Source organism: Adiantum capillus-veneris, chromosome 19 (assembly GCF_014529385.1).
Source record: "Adiantum capillus-veneris isolate H3 chromosome 19, ASM1452938v2, whole genome shotgun sequence".
In the NCBI taxonomy this organism is placed as follows: Eukaryota; Viridiplantae; Streptophyta; class Polypodiopsida; order Polypodiales; family Pteridaceae; genus Adiantum; species Adiantum capillus-veneris.
The window spans coordinates 77,500,546-77,523,016 of NC_140949.1; the positions used below are offsets into that span (position 1 = coordinate 77,500,546).

At 46.3% G+C, this 22,471-nt stretch overlaps 1 protein-coding gene across 1 annotated transcript in view; it reads right to left on the reverse strand.

The window, feature by feature from the left end:
• Positions 1 to 22,471, reverse strand: part of LOC147434269 (uncharacterized) — a 61,731-nt gene that overhangs the window by 17,857 nt on the left and 21,403 nt on the right. The gene's annotated exons all lie outside the window — the stretch shown is intronic.

The following is a 22,471-nucleotide window of genomic DNA, read 5'->3' on the forward strand; positions in this document are numbered from 1 at the left end:
ATTAGCAAATTCGCCATAGCAAGGCCATTTTCAGCCCTAGCGTTTTTGCATCTGCAAGACACTTCAGCGTTTTTGCAGACCTTCGCGACGGAATCCCCACAAGCATCAGCGTTTTCAGTTTTCACCATTTAGAACCCGCAGAAGAAGTCCCGAACCTCGCAGATCTCACCTTCCCGCAGTAGTTCCTCGCCAGACGGTCAGATCCCGCACAGTTTACAGATTCAACCCGGAAAACGCAGATTTCAGCATCTGCGTTTTCAGTGCATCATCGTCGTACTGTCGTCGTCGACATTGTCATCGACATAGAGTCAGAATTCATCAGATACAAGATTTGCAGATTTTAGCCTTAGCGTTTTCAGATTTCAGCCCGTCTCGTCGTCATCCTCATCGTCGTCGAGTCCAAGCATTGTAGAGATTTGTGCATATCATAAGTAGACCACTCTCGCCCTAGAGAGTGGGGCCTTCGGAGGAGGGTTTGACAAAATTCTGGTGTCGTATTCTTCCCTCTCTATCTCTCAGTCTCATGCACTTCCATTCATAGTGTCCATTCACTTTGTTTGTGTCCATTGCACACTCTCACTAAAGGAACGGAAGGCTCTCCCTTCCGTAAGTAAAGGAACTCTTAAGGACAGTTCGGAGCACTCATCTTGAGCAAAGTTCAACATTCACATTCCGTTGCACCTTACATTGGTATCAGAGCTTTGGCAGTGTTCTGTATCACTCAAGGAAAGAACCACAAGAACCACAGGAATTTTTTTTGCTTGTTGCGGTCGCACGAACCCAAGACTTCTTGGGGGTATCTTCCTAATCGTGTTTTTGAAGAGTGACAGGAAACCCAAGAAAGAAGGGCTTGTCCAGCCTCCCCTTGTGCCTCTTTTCACTCATTGAGAGCGGACCGTGCACTTAGCGGCCAATCGACATGAAGTGGAAAAAAGCAACCTTGGTGTGAGCGCAAGGCCGCCAAGGGGTGCGCCCGCGGAAAAGAGCACAACTCGGGTGAAGAGAAGATCCTTCTCTAACACAGATTGCAAGCGAAAGAAGAACCTCAAGACCCTCAAGAACCTCAAGAACTCAAGAACTCAAGACCCCCCAAGAACCCAAGAACCCAAGACCCACAAGAGCCCTAAGTTCCTCGTGAACTTAAGAACCAAAGATCACAGTGTATGGTCATCACCCGAAGCGGAATGGATACTTCGCATGGAGGTGATGGGCATGAAAGTAGTGAAGAAGAATTTCCTCACCATGGAGGTTTTCCTAACCCTCCCCCTTCGCCATCTACGCCAGGGATTGCACCAAATCCTATGGAGGCTTTGATGAAATCGATGATGGACAAGATGGCACAACAAGAAGCGACTCACATTGCTTTGGAACGCGAGCGCGATGCACGAAAAGAAAGAAAAGCAGACAGAAAAGCGGCTATAGAGCGTGAGCGTGAGCAAATGCGCTTGGAAGCCGAAGCAAGATGAGTGGCCTTCGAGGCCGATCGAGAGGTTCAAAGGGACCTCCGCACTCAAGAATTGGTTCGACAGGTTCTTGCCTCGAAGTCCGAACCAGCCAAAGATGTTGGGAGTTCCTCAAGTGGCGCAAGCTGAGAGTCGGACTCCAACCACCCAGTCACAGAGAAGTTGACTTTCAGTAAGTATGATCGCAAGATGGATGCTACGGTTATTCATTCTTGGTTGCATCAATTTAATGATTATAATGCGACAACTAAGAAGACAGGAAATAGCAAGGTTTTGACGGCAGCTATGTACCTTGCCGGTGATGCCATAAATTGGTACCACACATGGCAAGAGGCACAGTTAGCCACGCACCTAGAGGAAGCCGACAAATTCGCGCCTCTTTCCTTCAATTCGGCTAATTTCCAAGACAAACTCAAGGCGCGGTTCATGCCACCTCAGTACCTGGCACGATTGAAGAACGATTGGCAAGCTCTCAAGCAAAATGATATGCCAGTTATGTCTTTCTCTAATCGTGTTTTGCAGCTAGGTACCCAATTACGCAAGTCGGATGATGAGTGCAAAGAGGCATTCCTTTATGGATTGGACGAGTATATCAAGTATGATGTCGAGGTGCTCGATCCAATCGATCTCAACAAGGCGGTAGCGGTTGCTCTCGCACACGAGATAAAGCACAACAAGGGAAAGCCTAAGGAAAACAAGACTTCGACAAGTACCTCTCAGACTTCTCAGAACCCTCAGAACGGTAAGAATGGTAAGAACGGTAACTCTTCTAACCAATCTTCCAATAGTCTCTCAGAAAAGAACTCTCAAAGTAAACCTAAGGGTAAAGCTAACACAATTGCTAAACCTAAGCTTACTCTATATGAAAAGGTAGCACGAGGAATTTTAGGAGGATACATCAAGTCGGAAGAGCAAAGCACTTATTCTAAGAAAGGTCGTTGTTTTCATTGTCACATTAAGGGCCACATAAAAAGAACATGTCCTAAGCTTGACTCTAATGAATCTAAAAAATCCACAGAACCCACTTCCTCTGTCAATGCAATCAATGACAACACGAGTGTGCCCCAAGTTTCTCATGACCCTCCCATTGATGAGTCTCTCATTAAATGTTATGGTCATATGACGGGGTAGCGTTTTGTCATATTGTTTGACCCAAGCAGTATGCATGATGTGATCAGTCCCTCTCTTGTTGAGAGAGCCCGCCTAGAGGTTAGGGAGAAATCTCCTCTCGAGGTCTCTCACTTTGCTCCCGGTATGGACTCTCTCATCACGAAGGAGTGCCTTGATGTGTTGTTTACAATTCAACAAGCTGCTTTCCGAAGAAAAATTTTAGTCTCTCCTCTCTCAGTATGTGATATAATAATGGGCATTCGATGGTTTCGTGAGCATAGCCCTCTCATTGATTGGGTGGAAAATACGTTCACTTTCAATGCCAAAAGTGACTCTCCCATTGTCATTCGTGGAGAGCAAGTTGTTCATTCTCCATCTCTCATTTCTAATGTGCAGGCAAAGATTGAACGGATTCAGGAGAAGGAGACTCTCTCGGTCTTGTCTTCTTCAAAGCATGATACACAGGATTTGCATGATGATTTGAATGACAAGCATGATGATTTATATGATGATCAAGATCTGATTTCTCACCAACATGATGATTTGCATGATGATCAAGATGTGATTTCTCACGCTAGCATGATGATTTGCATGAAGATGACGTGATTGTTCACAAGGATGATGGTTTAGTTGATTTTTTTCCTAGTGAAGCTAACCTCGTTGCAGAGTCGATCAATCATGAAGAATTGATCTTGGCTTTCGAGTCGAGGTCCACAGCACCCCCCCATGCAGATTTGATCAAACAGTACCAACCGATCTTGGCTCTCGAGCCTAGGTCCAAAGAACCCTTACAGGAAGTACTATGTGTTCGACTGATTCGTCAGCACACATTGTTCGAGTGTTTCATTCATAATCGTTTCCTGTATTTTAATCAGCGTCTTTATGTGATCCCTTTTCATAGGCATGCCATATTGTACGTTGAGCACTTCACTCATAAATGAGCACGGATGTATGTTGATTTCTCATGAAAAGCTAAAAAGTATGCATTCAAGGAAGTCACATTCCATGTCTCTTCCTTGGCATGACACAGTAGTAGAAAGAGCACAAGAAGAATTGAGTATCAAGCCTCGGCATGTCCATTGTGATTTGCCACAATTGATTGATTTAGATCAGAAAGATGAGATTGGATTCCATGTTTTGCATGTGTTTGATGAACGGTGTGGCACTCCGTCTCTTGTTTCATCTACATTGCATGTAGAGTCTTTTAGGAAGACAAGATTTTTTCCAGTCACTTTACATGGAATGGGTATGTTCATGTTTTTGTGTTAGAAGTGGTTTCAGGAATTTTTAGCCTCGGAGATTTTTGAAGAAGGTAGACGTATGGCTCTAGACGAAGTGGAGCATTGAAGATGACTTTGTGTCGCTTTCGGCGCGGCCCAAAGAAGCAAGCGTTGCACACCTTTATGAAGTTCGAGTATCGCATGACCCACGCATCAGAGTGGGCCGGCGACGAGTCCTTTCCAGGATTCCGGATGCTATTGGCGATCTCCCTTGACGCCATACAGTTTGGTACCAATACCTCACTTTGAAAAGGAGGGGATGTCACGTGACACATCCAACCCTATGTGTCCGTGGACAAGCTACAGCATGACCAGGGTTCAGTTCAATCAAGTCAGTCTAGAATAGAAGGTGATCTGACACTTTTGTGAGTCTGTTCGAAGACCGTGCATGACCACACACTTGGAGTAGATGCATATCCTCCGGCTGCACACAGCATGATCATAAGCATTCCCATCAAAATCTTTCAAGGGAATTTTCCAGTGCATTTAGCCTATTTTCCCTATTTTTGACATTTTTAACTTATTATTTTTAAGTGACTATTGTTGGAAAGTAGGTAGGGCAAATTGAATAAGTTTGTATATAAGCAAACCTAGCACTAATTCAAAAGAGCCAGCAGGAGCACCATTGCTCAACAGGCAACTTCTCAACAAGAACCCTTGGTGGCGTTTTTCCCTCCAAGCAAGCATCGCCAAGAATCCATCAGGGGAATTTTCCAGTGCATTAAACCTATTTTCCCTATTTTTGACATTTTTCACTTATTATTTTTAAGTGACTTATGTTGGAAAGTAGGTAGGGTAATTTTGCTAAGATAATATATAAGCAAACCAGAGCTAGCACTTTCTAGCAGAAGAGGCTGCAGGAGCACCTTGCTCAACAGGCAACTTCTCAGCAAGACCAACCCCAGCGACAACTCCGGCGTTTTCTCTCACGCGTTTTTGCATCAGATCAGCCAGCGTTTTTGCAATTGCAGATTCTTGGCGACAGCAAGAAGCAGAAGACTCCCAGCGTTAGCAGATTCTCCACAGCAAGACCATTTTCAGCCCTAGCGTTTTTGCATCTGCAAGACACTTCAGTGTTTTTGCAGACCTTCGCGACGGAATCCCCACAAGCATCAGCATTTTCAGTTTTCACCATTTAGAACCCACGGAAGAAGTCCCGAACCTCGCAGATCTCACCTTCCCGCAGTAGTTCCTCGCCGCACGGTCAGATCCCACGCAGTTTGCAGATTCAGCCCGGAAAACGCAGATTTCAGCATCTGCGTTTTCAGCGCGTCGTCGTTGCATCATCGTCATCGACATAGAGTCAGAATTCAGCAGATACAAGATTTGCAGATTTCAGCCTTAGCATTTTCAGATTTCAGCCCGCGTCGTCGTCCTCATCGTCGGCAAGTCCAAGCATTAGAGATTTGTGCAATCATAAGTAGACCGCTCTCGCCATAGAGAATGGGGCCTTTGGAGAAGGGTTTGACAACATTTTGGTATCGTATTCTTCTCTCTATCTCTCAGTCTCATGCACTTCCATTCACAATGTCCATTCACTTTGTTTGTGTCCATTGCACTCTCTCACTAAAGGAACGGAAGGCTCTCCCTTCCGTAAGTATAAGGAACCCTTGAGCACAGTTCGGAGCACTCATCTTGAGCAAAGCTCAACATTCACATTCCGCTGCACCTTACAATTCTCTTTTCTACCTTGAGACGTGTGGGTAGCTTCGTTAGCTTCCCCTGTCCGTTGGCAGGTCAGTCTCAATCATCGGAACCCTGAGATGCATTATCATCTGATCCCCTTGCTCCGGATTCCTTTGATGAACTTGCATTTGGTTCCCTTAGTTCGTCGGAACGTTCGGATGTGCTACCATCTGATTTTTCCAGAATCCTGTGATGAGCTGTCATCCGGTTCCCTTGATTCATTCTCTTCAATCTGGCGGACTCTTGCCCTGTTGAGTTGGATACTATCCTGTACGTAAGATAAGTCAATGAGCCGGCATGTGTTCCAAATTGTTGCTTAACATGTCCCATGAGTCTCTGAATGGAGTCAGACTTTTGGTTCAGACAATAGTCTCGAATCTCTTTTTGCAAACCACAGCAAAACCGCTCAATCTGGTCTTTCTCGTTAATAAATATCCCAAAACCTCTGGCAGTAGTCATCCAATGTATCTTTCTTAGTCATTCTCAATTACCTCAAATGGCACCTTCCCCATCGAACAATGTTGTTGTAGGCAAACTCCACCAAGGGCAAATACTTTCTTCTAATCCGAAATACAAGACTTCAACAAATCCAAAACCATTGAATTTGGCTATCTCAAATTGCCCATCTATCTACGGGTGAGATGAGGACGAGAACTGCAACCGCGTGCCAACATTCTCCCAGATTGCCCTCCAAAACAAACTAGTAAACCAGGGATTTCTGTTCGAAACAATGGACTCAGGCATGCCATGTAATCAGAAAATCTTTGAAACAAACAGTTTCGCCAAATGATCAAGCTTGATTGTCTTCTTTACTGGAATGAAGTGGGTTTGTTTACTGAATCTAACAATGACTGTCCAAAAACCATCATACCCACTTTGAGTCTTGGGGAGATCAAAAATTGATATATCTGGCAATGCTTTCCGAGGGACGGGAGGGTATGGGTAAAAGGCTGTAGAAGTCTCGGTGCCTTATGCCTGTCAAACTTGACCTTTTAGTCTACTAAACAACTGCGAACAAACTCGTCCACATCCTTTTTGAGCCTCGGCCAAGAAAAGTAACCCTCAACACCCTTCAAGGTGGTATCTGTGTCGCGGTGGCTTGAAAAAGGTGGACAATGGCACTCTATCAAAACCTTTTTCCTCAAAGGCTGTAACACACAACATCGTTTTCCGCATCTGTACAACCCGTTAAGGAGGTGAAAACATCTTGCTCTCGTAAGTTATGACATGGCCTTCTTGCATCTAGACTACTCTCAAACTGCAACCACATGCATCACCGTAAACGTCAAAGGGATTTTGCAAGTCTGATAAAGCCAATACTGGTCCAATTGTCAACTTTTCCTTGAGAGCCTGAAAGGCTACAATCTCTAACGGTCCCCAAGTAAAAGGAACCCCTTTCTGAATCAATCCATGCAAAGGAGAAGCCATCTCTACAAAATTTCGAATGAATCGCCGATAATAGGAGCAGAAACGCAAAGTTCGGTACTTTCGTCCATCTGAGCAGGGTCGATCCTCACAAAGTCAGGTACCAGTCTTGCTTTCATCTTTCGTTTTCTTCCACGCTCTTCAGCTTCTCGAGAAGTCCCTAGTTTGTCTTCTTGTGATCCTTTGGTTCTTCTTTTCAAGAATTCTGTCCAACTCTTTTTGCAAGTACAGGTTTCGCTTTTCTGCACTCGTCTGTCCTTTCATCTTCCTCTGACCTACGAGGAGAATCAATGGCCTCACGCCATCTCGAGTAAATCTCATCAATCGAGTAATCCTTCAGGTGTTTCTCAAATCTTCGGTCTCTAGAGTACTTAATCAATCTTTTCACAAAGGTATCAACCTGCAGTTGATGTTTGTACTCCGCTCTGGCAAACTTTTCTGCTGAAAATTTGCCCAAATCTTCATTCTTTTCTTCAGTTCCCCCGCCAGATTTCAACTTTTCTTTGCTTGCCCACCGAGAGGTGTTATCTCCGTCAGATTCTCCGCAAAAACCCATGTGTACTCTTGGGTTCTTTATGGCTTATGCCTTTTAAGTCAGAGTGATGAAGAGGGGAGCGTGCCCAGAGCGAGATGAAGTAAGGGTGGAGTGGCTAATAAGTCTAGGGTCGGGACACGAAGATTCTTTCAAAAAAAACTACCTGTGCTACAAAAAAGATTGGATCCTTCGTAGAAGAAGAATCATTTTGAGCTCTAATACCACTGTAACAGGCATGGACACTCCAAGCGAGAAATCAATAGCAACACACAAACAGAAGCTTCAAAATTACTGAACTTCAATAGAGAGAAAGAGAAAGAGTCGACACGGGCGGACAAAGTTCCATCTTAGAGGTATTGGCCCCAAAGTCTGGCGCCCCTTTCGATATCTCTTTATCATTAATCATTGCAAAGTACAACTCCCAAGGACCTCTGCTCTCACACTCTGTAGCTTGGGGCCTTTTAATTGCCGAAAAGCAGAGCCCAAAAAGAAGTCAGTTTAAAAGCATCTGCTCTCAAAAGCTGCCAACGTGAATCACGGAAATCTGTAAAGTTTGCCACATGGCACAGCTAGCCCAAAACGCGGAATTTCCGTACAACTGTCCACGTCAGCACTCCACACGATTTAATCTTTTGGCATATTTTCATGGCCTTGTGTTCCTTGGGCCTGTCGAAAAGAAACCATAAGTTGGAACAACTTTAAAAAGCATTTTTATTTGACGTCCAGGTACGCGTGCCACGTCATCACTTTGTGACAGTACATCGCCCTCACGTTTTACATATAAAGTGCTTTTTGTTGGATTGTTACAAACACCTCATTTAACCGAATGAGTGTAAGCTTTCTCATACCAAGCACGAGGATATTGATTCAACCCATACAAAGCTTTCTTACATTTACACACTTTATATTCCTGCCCTTTAATGGCAGAACCATGAGGCTACGTTACATAAACTTCCTCAAATATGTCACCATTCAAGAAAGCAGTAACAATATTTGATTGGTGTACATCCCATCCTAAAATGAGTTGCCAATGTACATAGAAAATGCATAGTAGTCATAGGTCGGAGCAAAAGTCTCTTCATAATCTATGCCTTTCTGTTGTGCATAACCTTTTGCAACAAGTCGAGCCTTATAGCAATCAATCCCACCATCCAGCTTACGTTTCAACTTGTAAACCCACTTTGTACCAATGGCCTTTTTACCAAGAGGCAAATCACATAAAGCCCATGTATCATTTTCCATAAGTGCATCTTTTGTGATTGCATGGCAGCCATCCAATTTTCTGAATTCTGTGCTTCATCAAAAGACAAAAGTTCCTCACTATCACATAAGCTAAAAATAGCCAAATCATAACAATCCGGTGCAAGGCGAGAACCTGAACGAGTATGACTAGACAAAGGTGCATCCAATTTATTATCATGCAAAGTATGCACCAGCCATTTTGGCATACCTGTAGCCTGCTCATTCTAAGCCATTTCCACATCAAGTACATCATGTATATCTGCATGAGTAATAGACTGATCTGTAACAGTTTCATGTACCTGTACATTTGCCTCATTCAAATTTCAAACACTGAAAAGAGGCAACAAACTGTCATAAATGTCATGTGAGCTTACAACACAATCTCTAGTCCATGACAGTAAGGGCTGAACAGAATCTTCCACAAACACAACATCCCCTGAAACCAAGATACGCTTTGTTTGTAGATTGTACAACCTATAACCTTTGCTTTCAGTACTATAACCAACAAAAATGCATTTAACAGCCTTATCATCCAATTTTTTGCCCTACATTTGTGGCACCAAAGTATAAGCCAAACAGCCAAAAACATGCATGTGATCAATAGATGGTTTTCGATCATGCCATGCTTCATAAATAGTCATAAATTGCAAAGCTTTCGTAGGACACCTGTTAAGTACATAAGCAGCACACATCATGGCCCCAAGCAAAAATGAATGTGGCAAAGCTTGACTCTTGACCATACATCGTGTCATCTCCGGAAGCGACCTGTTTTTCCTCTCAGAAACACCATTTTGTTGAGGTATATACGACATACATTGGTGTTTTATCCCACGACTAGCCAGAAATGCATTAAATTCATGAGAGATATACTCTCCCCCTCGATCGGAACGGAGGGTGCCAATAGTACATTTAGAGACATTTTCAGCCATAGCCAAAAATTGCTTAAGCTTGAAAACACTTTGGACTTAGCTTTACGCGGATACACCCATGCATGCGTGGGGTAATCATCAATGAAAGTCACAAAGTAAAGGTAATTGCCCAAGGACGGAGTTTGCATGGGCCCACAAACATCACTATGCACAAGCTGCAACTTGCATGTAGCCCTAACTGAACCATCCTTTGGAAACTTCGGACGCTGCATCTTACCCAAAATACAGCATTCACAAACATGCTTCATAGGTGCTTCAAGAGGCGGCAAAGAAGCAACCATATCAGATTTTTGCAAACGCAGTGCGTGTTTATTTATTTGGATGGCATTCTCATTTTCTCCTCTTCCTAGGAGCAACATGCTATTGATGTGGGGAAAGTTTAGGCCCGATTCGATGCTAAATATCTTTACGTTGTAGACGGAATTTTTTATGACTATTGTGTGCTTGGGCTATCTCATCTCTCCCGAGGGCATTCGACTTGATCCCACGAAGGTAAGTGAGGAGACAGAGTGGCCTATGTTTGAGACAGAATATGATGTTTCGCTCATTTTTGGATTTGTGTCATCATACAATTCTCACGTCAAGCGCGTTGCACATATTGCCGCACCATCGTCTGAGTTGTTAAAGGGTTTTAGACTCGCCATCAGCGCGTTGTCATGATCGATGCCGATAAGAGTGCTTTTGAAGCGCTCAAAGTAACAGTCATTGAGACACCATGCCTCGTCCTTGCCTCTTGTGATGAGCCTTTGGAGGTTTGGACTGACGTTGGTAACATTGTTATTGGCGCGATGTTACAACAAAATAACCATCCAGTGGTATTTCTCTCTTGTAAACTAAATAGTGCTGAGAAAAATTATTCTGTCTATGATAAGGAACTTCTCTCTGTCATTCATGTATTAAAGGATTGGAATCGTTTCATGTATGGGCGTGAGTTTGTCGTTCAAACACATCAACAAGCACTTAAATGGCTTCAATCTTTGCCTAGTGCACATTGGAGTGATAGGCAAGCAACATGGTCTCAATTTTTTGAACAATTTGGTATGGTTGATTATGTCCCTGGCAAAGCTAGCCTTGTGGCAGATGCATTGTGTAAGAAAGGTCAAATTCTCTCTTTAGAGTCTAATTCTTTTCTCTCTATTCAAGGTGTTGGTTTTAATGATCTCAAAGTCAATTATATGGGTTCTGAATTTGAAAAGCACTAGTTACAAGAACTAATGCATAAGATGCATGGAAACCGAGAGAACTTTGTGATTGTCAAACTTTTTAACAGCAGCAAAACAGATGTAAATCGATGCAACCAAGAATAAATGACAATAGTTTCCATCTTACCGTCATACTTATTGAACGTAATCTTCTCGAGAATTGGTTCATTGGCCATCTGTGCAGCATTGGTCGCCTCCGCATTAGTCTTGGTAAGCTTTTCATAGTCCGGCTCTAAAGAAAAGGTATTGCATCGCACCACCAAAGAGGTGATGAGATCACGCATGGCTTCCCTTTCCTGGCTTCAAGCATCTACGTTTGCCCGTCTACGAGCTTCTGCTTCCGCCACCAATTGACGTTCCTCTCGCTCTGCCGCTTGCGCACACTCTAATCGGCATGCCTCCTCTGCATCCACACGCTCTTGTCGTCGCGCTTCATCTTGCTACATCATCATCCGCATCATGAAATCCATGGGATTTGGTGGCAAGGATGGAGGGGTAGGGGGAGGATTCATGGGAAGATCCATAGGTGGAACTTGCTCGCCTTCTTGATTGGTGGAGGCCTCCATAACTCTACGAGTCTTAACCATGCAAGGATTTCCGCTCTTTGTTCAAGGAAGGTCGTAGACTAATCTTCGGCAGACTATCTACCCCCCCATCAACGCACCCCGCATGCAACACCCGATACATAATTGGTTGCTATAATCCCACGCTCAAGGCGCATGGTCCTACACGCAATGGCACGCCTGTTGCTCCAAGAGAGGGAGGATATACAACAGGGACTGCCAACACAACCAAAAACACAATAGAGAAAAAAAAAATAGGATTAGCAAATTAGTGCAAAATCTTCAAATCTCTAATAACAATGTCAGGTGCAACAAAATTGAAATGGTGATCTAGGCATTACACTTTTACAAATCTTTTACCTCTTTTCCTTGCGTAAGTGATTGCTTTTATCTTGAATGATGGTTCCTTTTACTTTCCTTGAAGAGAGGAATGAGAGAGGGAGGTAGAGATGTGTAGAGAGAGAAAGAAAGAGAGAGAGAGAGAGAGGAGGAGAATGATACCCAATGGGGTCCCAACCAACCCTTCTCAAGGGCTCCCTACACCGTTGCCGATGTGATATTTGCTTTAGATTGCATAAATGGAACGTACACACATGCAATACCTCAAATGCAGACTCTACTGACCCGAATGGAGGATGTCGCCCAGCGGTAACTCAAGACGAGGCACCTCCGAGCTGATTTGATGCACCTTTGGATTCTTCTCAATGTGGGATTGCGGATGGCCACCAAGGGGTAGATCTAGAGTTGAATCGCGCTCCTAATGTGAGAGGAATGAAGGGCTGAAAACACAGACCTCAACTACAAAGAATGATTTATTAATAAGTTTGACCAAGGGATTAGTTTCTGGGTGAAACTATCTTACATCTGCCCACCCAGGAATCCAACTAACATGGCAGGTATATTTTCCTTCAGATTCACCTACCTTGGGTGATCCACTTACACAAGTATAGACTGTTAGAGAGTCGTGGTAGTTATCCATGGTTCGGGTGCTCTCCCTTCAAAGGGGGATGTGGAGTCATCTTGGGAGTCACATTTCATGGACTACTTCAAGTGATTTCATGTGCAGCGAACAGAATTTTAGTCTATTTGGTGGCTTTCTATAGCACTCTTGCACAGCTTGGTTGCAAGGTCTCTTGAGCTTGGCATATGACTCGTATTCTCAATATTGATGTGCGTGCCTTTCAGCTGGATGTTTGTTTCCATTCCAAATCACTCTAAGAGTGGGGTGATATTCTATCGAGATGTGTTCCAGACAAATGAAAATCAATAGCAGTTTTCACTCTCAGGTCTGATGAAGTTTCTTCAGATGTGGTTTGCAGTTCACTCATGATCTATGGTGGTTAGTGCAAGTGCATGTCTTTGGTTCTTCATCATCAAACAATCGATTTCTCAGTAGCCTCGGTTGTCTGCATTCTTTGGACTTCCCGTAGGAGCTTGAAGTTTCTTGTGTGTGGTATGTGACCGCAAGTGTAGGATTTCAACTCTTTCCTCAAGAGTGGAGCACTTAAGAGCTGAGAAATGATCATGTGTGACGTGCGCACTTCACTTGCACTACGTGGTGCCACAATCTAGCATGATCCAGTAGCTTAGGACTGAGACTGGCACCTTTGTGAGCCTCTAGCAAGATGTGCATGTCCAGGCCGGTCACAGTTGCATACCCTCTCTTTCACAAGACAGCATTTTCAGCATATAGGCTTTTCACTGCATGAACCACCTCTTATTTTAATCACTTAATTAATAAGTGACTTTTAGCCATTTAAATGGAATCGTGGGGCTTCCTTTTGTCTGCTCGACCCAGCCTTTGAAGGGTATAAAGGGCAGCTAGGAACAACGCTTGGAGAAGCAGAGAACCTAGGAAAGTGGCGGTGCACCAGATCGTACAGCAAGACAGCGAGCAGCCCATCGTTTTCTCAAAAGACAAGGCCAACGTTTTCAGCCTCCCATCCGGATACCAATAATTGAGCCTTTACCCTCATTTTTTATGCATTCTCTTGGAGCAATCAGCAATAGTACCTTCTGTAGATGTTGGTTGTGTGACTTGTGAGTCGGTTGAGTTGAGGAGATTCTTGTTAGAGCTGGGTTCTTCACCAGCAGAGAGCATTTTACTTCCCGGACGTCTTTCGAGGGTAATGGTAGGATGGTACAACGGCCATGTATTGTGCAAATATCCTCGTCCAGAAAACGCTCTCTTTGTTGCAAATTGCTTACTCCAGCTTCCTGGTCCATCTTCCTTTCCAGGAGTTGAGGGGGAGTGTTAAAGAGTTATGGCATCTCTCTAGTTTCGTCCGATTAATCCCAGTTTCTCCCTATGTCACGTGGAGCCTGAGACAAAGTTGCATTACACATGCCACTGCCCAGTTTACTATGAGAAGGCTGCTTCCACTGCCTGTTCAGAGAGGGCTTTGGACCACTCTCTAGAGTCATGAGGTACAAGGACCAGAGATGTCTTGGACTCTTTTTGCTCGAGTTGCGCAGACACAGAGAGAGCCTGATGAGAGGAGAGGCTAACCAGCCTCAGAGACAGATCATAGACTTCTTGAGAGCGAACATTGGGCAGTCAAAGGAGCAGCTACCACAGTAGTGCTCACATTCTCCTCACACCAAAGGCACGCTAATCAATCGAGCGACCAAGCTAGGGAGATCCAAGCACCCACGACTGTGGAGGACTACACAGCATCGAAAGAGACTGAATCAAAGGATTCGGATCTGTCACGGGGACGAGCACCACGTGCCAACGGAAAAGAACAAACTGATCGACTTTAAGCACTTCAAATAACAACTGAACTGAAAGAGATAGAGAGTGCATGACACACGAGACGGGGAGTGGCGGAGTTCCACCCCAAGAGAGCACTAGCCCCAAACCTTGGCGCCCCTTTCAGTATTTCTTTATATTGCTTCAACTGAGTACAACTCCCATGGCTCTACTCTGGATCCCCCACGGGTAGACTCCCCATGGATCATATTTAGAGGCACTTGGCCTCTAAAAGCAGTTTACATGAAAAGCATTCAAACTCAAAAGCAACCGGTCAAAAAGCTGCCAGTGCAATTTTAGGGAATCCGTACACCTTCCACGTAATCAACGTAAAACGCGAAAATCCATACATGTGCCACGTCTACACAGCCATCATAAAATGCGGGATTCCGTACAACTCTTGCCACGTCATCAGTCTTTACGCCTGGCTTTTGTGTGGGTCCTGCTTTATTTAGGTCACTTGGGTCACTTGAGCCTCCGTCGGACGGGGTAGCAAAAGTTGGTAAAAACTTCTTCTATTGCTTCTTCTTCTGCTGCATCTGCTTCTTCTTAGGGTTTAGGCTCCTCGGTCGGGCTCTACAAGTTGGCTCCGTTTTTCAATGGCTTGCCACGTCAGTAGTTTTTGACATCCCCTCTGCATATCTGCAAAACAACTCAAGTTAGCTCAAAAATTTCCAAGGGTCATTTCGAGGGACATTCCGAGGGAAAATCCGAGGGACAATCAGTTTCCAGATTGGAGCTCTTGATATTCTAGGTCATTGACTTCCAGAAAAATCTCATCCAATAAGGAATATTCACTCGTTGGCACATCACAATGCAACACAAATGCTCACATATGCATGTTACAAGACATAACGAACAGCGCCGTTGAGCACTCCCCCGAGGCAAACAATCTGCGGTATGAAGCTACTCAACGACTACCTCGTCACTCCCCCTCCAAATAACCTAAAAAGATCCCGGCCATGAGCTCACAAGACTGATACAACCAGACGCTCCCCAGACCACAGCCTACGTCGCTTGGAGGTTCAAGCATATAACCAAACGCTCCCCAGACATCCCGTCTACGTCATTCAGAGGTTTTCCAGCATACAAAGAAACGTTGCCCAGACATCCTATCTGCGTCGTTCCGAGGTTTTCAAGTATACAACAAAACGCTCCCCAGACATCCTATCTGCGTCGTTCCAAGGTTCAAACAATACCAAAACAGCATTTCTCACTACTACACGCGAGAGTAAATCACCAAGCATTGAAACTGATATTGAAAGCAAAGTCAAACAATTCAAAGGGGCACCAAGACAGGTCCAAAACAGATACCATTCATTTCAAACAAATTTCAAACAAGATCACAAAACAAGTTTTCAACAGAACTCAAAAAGACATCTCGACATCAGTCGAGCTCGAAAAGACGACTGACTTTCCATCCTGAAACCTATAGCAAGATTAGGGTTAGATTTCTTTTATAAGGTTGTAGCCATCCACGACATGGTCCATTAACTCTTGAATAGTCAAAACAAGCCTCGACAAGCAATGTTCATGTGGCGGTGATGGTAGTCCCAAGACCTCGCAATCACACTAGACATCCAAGGTTTTTAGCTCGGGAAGAGACACCTGATGAGAGATGTCGAGAAATTTCAAGTTGTAATCTGCAAGGGTTTCCATGGCAAGCATTTTAGGATACCTCACTCTGGCAGCAGCTACCATAAACAATAACATTCAGGTAAAAATTTTCTTGAAAGCTTGCCAAGTCCTTGGAGTGTGCGGCTTGGGTGCTATAGACATCCACCATTGCATGGCACTGCCTCTGAGAAAAAAAAATGGCGGCTTGAAAAAAAAAATTTGATCTTTCTCTTGCAAGTAATCTTAAATTCCTTATGGCTTACGCCATGTAAGACGAAACAATGAAGACGGGAGCGCGACCGATGCACAATGGAGTAAGGGTGGAAGTGGCTAATAAGTCGAGGGTCAGGACACAAAGGTTCTTTAGTAAATTTTCCGGTAAAACTTGGAAGCGCCATCTTGCTCTGTCTGCTCTTTGAAAGGATCGGTATGCTTTCAAAAAAGCACATGTTTGAAGCTCTGATACCATTGTCACGGGGATCGGCACCACGTGCCAACAGAAAAGAACAGACTGATCAACTTTAAGCACTTCAAATAACATTTGAATTGAAAGAGATAGAGAGTGCTTGACACAGGAGACGGGGAGTGGCGGAGTTCCACCCCAAGAGAGCACTAGCCCCAAACCTTGGCGCCCCTTTCAGTATTTCTTTATATTGCTTCAACTGAGTACAACTCCCATGGCTCTACTCAGCATCTCCCACGGGTAGACTCCCCATGGGTCATATTTAAAGGCACTTGGCCTCTAAAAGCAGTTTACATGGAAAGCATTCAAACTCAAAAGCAACCGGTCAAAAAGCTAGTGCGATTTTAGGGAATCCGTATACCTGCCACGTATTCAACGTAAAACGCGAAAATCCATACAGGTGCCACGTCTACACAGCCATCATAAAATGCGGGATTCCGTGCAGCTGTTGCCACGTCATCGGTCTTTACGCCTGGCTTCTGTGTGGTTCCTGCTTTATTTAGGTCACTTGGGTTACTTGGGCCCTTGTCGGATTGGGTCCTAGAAGTTGGTAAAAACTTCTTTTGTTGCTTCTTCTTCTTTTGCTGCTTCTTCTTAGGGTTTAGGCTCCTCGGTCAGGATCTGCAAGTTGGCTCCGTTTTTCAGTGGCTTGATACGTCAGCAGTTTGTGACAGGATCACTTTGGCCCGACAAGCAAGATGTCCGGTCAAACTATTGACCATGGAGGAGATTGACGGGATCCGTCAATGACCGATGATGGATCTCTTGTGATTTAGCTCTTTGGAGGATTGTACACCCTACCCATCTTGTACCAACCTTTGTATCAGCTCCTACCCCTTCTATCCCCACACACACACCCACATTGTGTTGTATTAGCCCTCAATCACTGCTTTCACCCCCTTACTCATATCCTACACAGTTCCAGTTAGCTGCTTAGTTCACATCTAACAGTTTAGGTACCCCTTTTTCAGTAACTTTAACTTTTTTTATTTTTGGTACTCTGAGGTCATTTTGGCCTTTTGAAACATTAATATAACATTTCATTTAAAAGTCCCGAAAGCGCTCGCTGAAGCCAATCGCCCTCGCCAGGAAACTACGTCATCTCCCCCCCCCCCCCCTCGCCAGGTGCTGCCCCTACTGCTGATGTGACGAGCAGAGAGAGAGTGTTAGAGAATCAGTAGCAACATGACTTCGATAGCCCCTTTCCTCTTCATCGACGTCTTTCCGCCTTCATTCCAGCTTTAGACTCTGATAGAGGCTCCTCCGGCTCCACCTCAGAGGGACTCACATGCAACCCCCTCGACCGCCCTCGAGGATACCCCCTCAGGCTCTCTTTCGCCAGAAGAGGCAGCGAGCTTAGTAGCAGAGGTGGAGAGGCTCCAGGCCACCTCTACGATCTGCCGCATTGTTGGCACCCATCCCAGTCATGGTGAGCTTCGAGACTTACTACAGGCCCTCTTGCTTGCAGATATGGGTAAGATTCAGGATATCCAGCTACTGGGACGCGGACAATACCAGATCGAGTTCGAGACAGCACAGAGTGTCTTACAGGTCATTGGGATGAGCCCCTTGGATATGCGAGGAGCTTGAGCCTTCTTTAGCCAGTGGCATCACGGTTTTGATCCGATAGAGGCGGCAAAGAGGGCTGAGCGTCTTTTCCCAGTGACAGTGTGCTTCCTGAGCCTCCGTCGGGAGTACTTGCCCCTACTTTCCCAGATTGGCTCTCTAGTGAGGTTGGTCCTAGAGACAGCACGTACATTAGCGTCGGTTGTTGCCAGAGCAGCTAGTATGCCTTCAATCAGAGTTCTGGTACCAAATGTCTCTTGCTTGCCAAAGGTAGTTTAGCTACCTAAGGTTGGCGGGGGATGGTTTGATCAACGAGTAGAGTATTCGGGGCTCCCGAACCAGTGCTGTATCTGTCAACAGGTTGGCCACTTGGCCAAGGCCTGTCCTCGTCGAAGACCTCGAGCCCCACCACCGGCATAGACACAACCTCCAACGCCTAGAGCTTCAACGACACAGCCAACCATTGGAGCCACATCTCAGTCGGTTGCAGAGAGACCTCCCCCACCTGTTGCTACATCAAAGTGGCAGCAGGTGCAGGGTCGGCATCAAGGGTGCCAGCTTGAGCAGCCGATCCAGTGGCAGGGTCAGCAGCAGCAGTGGGTCAGCAGCAGCAGTGGGTGCCGGTGCAGAACCGGTTTGAGGTTTTACAGACAGAGAGCTCAAGAGAGCAGCCTATGGACCAAGAGATGGCAGCACCTCTCCCCACCCCTCCTACACCGCCCTCTGCCCCGCCCATTATGCCCTCAGTGCATGAGTAGCTGGTTTTATCTCCCCCTTGTGGAGATAGAGCCTGCCTCTGCAATCCTCGCCTTCGCCTCCTCCCGCCTCTCCACCTCCCATTTTCGCACCAGCTGCTCCCTCTCGGCACCTCGCCCCCACTGCCATTTTGTCGCCTTCGTCTTTGCTTTCTATAGAGGAACCACCACTTACTTGGCACTCTCCAGCAGTGCAACGCTCACTGAGTAGCGATTTTGCTCGTGGGCCAGTGGAGAGAGCTATGATGCCGATTAGAGCTTCACGCATGTCAACGATACGGAGTCAGCTACTCAACTTTGATTCGCACCACAGAACTGCATGGTTTAACTACTCTTTCATGCGCTTGTTTGGTAGTGAGGAGACACATGAGCCGGCACCTGTGCGGATTCACGTGGTTATCCTCCCAGCACGGGGAGAGGAGGCACTGGATTCCTCAATAGCCTTCTCCTTCCCGTTGTGTGGAGCGAGTGACAGAGTGGTCCATGGACTTGGCATCAGAGTGCCTGCACACATACGGTATAGAGTTCTCTCATCACTTGGCAGACCTGGATGTGACAGATATGCTTGCGCGTATTTGGGAAGCTCGCCCATTACGCAGTTACAAGCAGGATTGATGCTCACGGGGTCAGACACTTGGTGATTCGCATTGTAGCGAACCTCGCGAGGCCTCCACTCTATGTATGCATTCATGAAGATGAGATCGTGGAGGCATCGGCCTTAGCTATGGCATATACCCACTGGGGGATATTGCGCAACGCGTGCGACGCTCAGGGGGTTAGATCCACAGTCGCTCGGATGGAGATTATTCTCCCTCCAAGCCGATTGCGAAGGCTCACCGGACTGCTGACGCAGCTACTTCATATATTGGCAGACCATGAGGATCATCTCGTGGAATGTGCAAGGTCTTGGAGGCTCCCAGTATCTCCGCTATAGAGGCAGGCTTCGTCAGGAGATTCAGCGATGCTTGGTAGGCAGTTCCATTGATATCTTGATGCTACAAGAGCACCATCTGAGTGAGCCGGATTTGCAGATATTGCTCAGTGTTGCCAGGCCGATGTGAGCCATTTTGATCAGCAGGTTTTGGACCCATGAGTGGGCAGGGAGGGGTATGTATGTTTATTGCCGATGCTTGGCGGCAGGCCATTGTGGACAGAGGGGTGATTGTGCCGGGCAGAGCCCAGTTTATGACGTTGAGGATGCATGGGGAGCTCATGGGGCTTCTCAATGTATATGCGCCTAATCAAGCGAGTGCTAGAGCAGATTTCTGGGCACAGATTTTGGATACATTTACCTGAGGTGGACCACTGGTGTGTTGGAGGGGACTTCAACATGCTAGAGAATCTGGCAGATAGGATTGGGGGCAGTCATGTGACAGTGCATGGGCATGAGCTAGCAGCATGGGAAGATTGTGTTTGACTTTGCAGATCTCGAATGTATGGCAGCATGAGGCTTTGGTACGATCTCTAGACAGTCTGAATTTCTCAGTCGGACCGTTGACAGGGAGGAACTAACCTGTCTAGGATTGATCAATTCTATGTAGGCGACTTTGTTGGGGAGATGGGTGGGACCATAGGGATCCTGGCTGACACTGCATTTTCGGATCATGCCCCGGTGATTCTTACTTTTGAGGAGCAGCGACGAGCACCTAGCATGCAGCTACGGATTCCAGAGAGTGCTCACAGACCCGAGCCTTGTTGATGAGATAAAACGTATCTGGCAATCTAGCTAGAACTCAGATGTGAATGCAACAGAGCAATGTGCCCAGGGGATTGCGGCCCTCAACACTTTTTTACATGAGACAGCTTTGACTAGATTTTGAGAGACTCGCGAGAGAGAGAGGAGATTCAGGCGCAGCCTAGCAGCCATTCAGAGGTTACAGGAGCAACAGCCTGAGTGCACCTGGCTAGAGGGTCAGTTGCGGTAGGCCAGACTCACATCGGACACAGCTTGGGGACCTCGTCTCTAGAGAGTTTTTTGAGATTACCGGACCCCGCCATGCACGTACAGGGATTAGACAGCTGAGACATCAAGATGGATCACTAGCAACTGAGCCTGAGGAGCTGAGAGGGATTGCTACCGATTTCTACAGAGATTTACTCAATGCTACACCTCCGTCTAAGGAGAGAGATAGGTGTAGAGAGCTTGTTTGGGCTCATATCCAGAGGAGAGTTACAGATTGTATGAGGCATACATTGGCACAGCCATTGTCTAAGGATGAGCTTATTGAGGCTTTGAGGGTACTCCCACGTAGAAGCTGCCTAGGAGAGGATGGTTTGACACCTGCATTTTATAGGCGGCACTGGGGTATCTTGGGACCAGGCCTACGTAGAGGCTTTCTATCACGAGGACGTGGGAACTGCTCACCTTAGTTGTTGGTTTCTTTCCAATGATTTTTGCTTAATTTTTGAGACCCTCTTTTTGAAGTTGCAAATGGTCGGACATTGTATGGCCAATATGAACGGTAGTTTCACCCGCAGACGGGAAGTTGGTCGGCACTGGAACTCGTAAAGTAAAAGGATGTCTATAGTTCTTGTATCAGACAGATCCAGAGGCTGATCGGGAACTTCCTTTGGTCAGGGCGAGACGGTCACTCTGCCCAGGCCAAAGTAGCTTGGTCGGTCATCACTTTACCCCTGGCAAAGGGGGGTCTTGGCATCATTGATCCCACAGATCAGAGCAGAGCACTGCTAGGGAAGCTCATTGTGCGAAGGCTTCTTCCCGGTGCCGAGCTGTGGAAGGAGTTCTTCCTTAGGCGGATTCAGGCCCGAGCTCCCCTAGCAGGAGGTATTTGGGCACAAGAGACCAGATGGATCTTCACTGAGATGAGGAGGACAAGCCTGAGCAGAGACTGGGAGGATCGTTTTGCTTTGAGCATATTACGGGCTTGGGAGTTGCTTCGCCTTGGCCTACAGCAGCGACAGCCATCTTGTATAGAGGAGAGAGCGCGGTAGCCTTTGATATGGAGTCCCTCTATGCGCACAGAGCAGGGACATATGTTGGGATCCACGACGAGACTAGCATGGGGACCCATGGCTGATGGCCCTGCACGCAGCTTTGGGGATTGGCACGCTTTCTGCAAACTTCCAGAGGAGATACAGATGGAGAGGCTGAGCCACTTTCGGGGCGGACAGACTACGAGAGAGGAGATTCAGACAGCCATTACAGCACAGTGGGAGGAGCCACTTGATCCGACGGCCCCTCGATGGATGGGGGCTTTCACGCAGCTAGAGACTTTGATTGCAGTCAGAGCATCTACCGAGGAGGGAATTTGTCTCTTCTTTGAGGTAGGGGATGACGGGAGGCTGCAGAGAATGGAGGAGGAGTCTCCATCGATTGAGGGATGTACTTTTCAGAGGATCAGAGTTGTGGGTGCTGCTTCACGGGAAGTGGCACATAGACCCGGATCCAGGAGAGCTTGACACGACTTGGCGATTATCGGTCTATGGCTCTCGACCGCTGGCACAACTTCACTGGGACCCAGGCAAGTGGATGTGGGAGGACCCTTTCGCTTCACCAGGGGCTCCTGATATCTCCTTCTTTCAATACACAGTGCGACTGGGGAGATACATTTTGACGTCATGGCAGGCAACCATCCGAGCTGCAACAGAGCATTGGAGACGACGGGGCCTCTCACAGGCCTTCCTAAAGGATTTCTGGGTGAGACTTTGGGCATCACGTCAGGCCCGTCAGGTCACTTGTATGAGCAGTTTGTTATCAGCATGGGGAGCCTTTCCCCGAGCTCTGTTTCTCCCTCATTCTGAGAGGTCGTGTCTCTTTCTACTTCAGTAATCTCTCTTCTCCACAGTTGCCTTGTTCATGTATGTGGCATTGCACGTGTTCTCTTGTGTCAAAGGATCTTAAAGGAGTCGGGCCAGATCCGGG